The sequence below is a fragment of the Myotis daubentonii genome, chromosome 7 (assembly GCF_963259705.1).
Source record: "Myotis daubentonii chromosome 7, mMyoDau2.1, whole genome shotgun sequence".
In the NCBI taxonomy this organism is placed as follows: Eukaryota; Metazoa; Chordata; class Mammalia; order Chiroptera; family Vespertilionidae; genus Myotis; species Myotis daubentonii.
This window is the reverse complement of record NC_081846.1, coordinates 16315666-16318513: the sequence shown is the minus strand read 5'-3', so window position 1 is coordinate 16318513 and position 2848 is coordinate 16315666. Positions and strand designations below refer to the sequence as shown.

At 34.1% G+C, this 2848-nt stretch overlaps 1 pseudogene; it reads right to left on the bottom strand.

The window, feature by feature from the left end:
* Positions 1-838: 838 nt before the first annotated feature.
* On the bottom strand, positions 839-939 carry LOC132238925 (U6 spliceosomal RNA; annotated as a pseudogene).
* Between the last annotated feature and the right edge of the window lie 1909 nt (positions 940-2848).

Sequence of the window (2848 nt, the reverse complement as noted above, 5' to 3'; positions counted from 1 at the left end):
TATGCTTTGTTTTAAGTTTAGGAGAGGCGATCTGTAAAATTAGGCTTATTCACCACTGGAAAACACTGGGCCTGTAATTTCAGCTCACCGCACCATATCTGTGCTTTTTAAGAAGTCAGAGTTTAGTCAGTTATATTTAAGAAAGGAGATTGAAATGTATCCTTCGATACCAAAACATAACTCTTTGTTAAAGCAAGTAAATATAAGTAACATTAGCCAATGAAGCATAATTTTTCTAGATAAAATGTCTTTTAGAAATAAAGACTTAAAATGTATTTCTTAATAATTACTTTTAAATAAAAGATCTTTAACTTACGTTACACATCTCAGCTGGTGGTTAAAAACCTCTCTAGCAGTATATTCTCAACTGTTCTCAGGATTAGAGAGTAAAAGAGTATTAACTGCTCTTGCCGGTTTGGCTCAGTGGATAGAGTGTCGGCCTGTGGACTGAAGGGTCCCTGGTTCAATCAGGTCAAGGGCACATGCCTGGGTTGCAGGCTCCATCCCAGTAGAGGGTGTGCAGGAGGCAGCCGATCAATGATTCTCTCTCCCTCTCTGAAATAAAAAAGAACATTTTTTTTAAAGAGCATTAACTTCTCTCTCACAGCCATAGATTATTAATCAGTGTCCACATTAATTAGAGAAAAATGGTTTACATTTGCAAACAACTTGCATCTAGAAGTTCTATATCCTTCCCTGTACACAGTAGAATAGAGAAACCTCTATCCCTTCCCCTCCATCTCCCACCAGGTCATGGTCCCTCAGAGCCCACTCTCTCGGGCACCAGGGCTGTTGTGTTCTTTTCTTTACTCTTTCTTTTGCTTTTCTTTTTTTCTTTTTTAATCTGGGCCACTTCATGCATTTGCCTGTCATCCAGGGGCCATGCTAATCTTCTCAGTATCTTTCCAATTTTAGAATATGTGCTCCTGAACCCAGCACTTCTTTACTCTAACTCCTCCTCTGAGCAATGATTTGACTCCGAAACTGGAGCCAGATGGAACTTAAGGAACTTAAGTATATTTTTACATTTTGATGGTAGCCCCCATCAAAAAAATTCATATAAACTATTACCAATAATTTATAAATACTCATAATATTGTGAGAACAACTTAGAGACTTTCACATAGAAATAATGCTTGTAGAGTAAGGTAACAGGCCGAACCATATCAGGCATTAGTAAATAGCCTTTGTTTAGCCAACTACATCCAACTTGGGAATCAGACCCTCTCCTCGCTCAAGGCAGCAACAATAAATTGATGGCAAGGATGGATCATTAAATCCTTGTAATTAGTGGGATATTATTCCTTCTATCAAATTTGAGGCATAATTGATCAATCCTTTACTTTGAGATATGTCACTTCAATTTCTTTTGCTTGTCTCAATAGTAATCCTTCCATGTTCTTAATACAGTTATTTCAAAATTATAGATCCAGCAATCAATATATATTTACAAGTGTCAAAAAGGTGTGAGTTATTATGCTGGACTTTATGGGGCATACAAGGAAAGGCAAAATTTAATTTGTCACAGATAATTAGAAACTAAATAAATGAAAGATTTTTTTTTCAAAGCAGGGAGAGAAAGAGATAATAAGAATGCCAAATGAGTGGTTTGACTCTCCTTTGAACAATAACCATCATATTGCTCTTGAGATTATCACTCACTGGGTTTATTACTCATGGTGCTCACATTGGCTGCCTAAATCCTTCCTTATGCTTAGTTATAGAAATAAGGATATTCTCATTTCCTTCAAAAACAAAAGCTACAGAAGACCTCAATTTCTAGTGACAAAGCCACTTTTGTTTTGCTATGGTATTATAAAATACTCTCTTTTAAAATTAATCATGAAACTATTTCTTAAAGCATTTTGGTATCCAATTATTACTTTCTGCATTAGGCTATTTTTTTAATTAGTGAACAGTATAATGGCTATGATATTAGACACATTTTGAAAAGTTTTACCTGCTAACGCAACTAACCTAGAATTTTAGAGTTGCCCATACTTCATACACCAGGGAAGACAAACAGTGACAATTTGGAAGAGTGTGTGTGTGTGTGTGTGTGTGTGTGTGTGTGTGTGTGTGTGTTTTAATCAGGCAAAGCATTGGTTATTTTCATTTTTATTGTCCCTTCCCCTTTTTTTTTTTTAAAGAAAGAGGACTTTTCACACTGGATTATTTAATTAATGATGCATATGTGACCCTGTGAATATTTTAGTGCACTGTGAACTCTGGCTACAAATATAATTTATATCAAGGAAACTGTTCATAACAGGAAAGAGAAGCAGCTACATTATCAGTTTCATCTCTAATGGTTGTCATATTTTCTTCTTTCATCTTCCAAATTTGATTTTAAAAAGAGCAAATATGTTACTGCTATGTGAGGGTGACATATTCATTAATCACAATACAGTTTACCATTATGAGCTACATTTGTTTATTACTAAAATAATAGCTGCCATATGAGTAACTAATCTGATATTAATATTCTATTAAGATAATTCAACAGTGCATTATAAATATTAACTACAAAGAGAATTCAGAGGGATTGGAGAGTTCTTTTGTTCCAAAATTGAAGGTGTCATGTCAATTATTATCATGAGATGGTCAATAAAAAATACATAAGGCATCAATTCTATTGTGACGATAACTGGAAGTAAACAAAGAAATCTTTTCTTTTATCCTTATGGCCTCTTAATTTCAGTTATAAAAACTGTTATTTTAAAAGTATATAAAGACAGGTTTTTTTAAGCATTATGTTTTATGATATGTGCACAGAGATTAAAGTAACTACACATGTCTGACTTCTAACTCATGCTGATAACTAGGAATGTTCTCTTTCTCATGAATT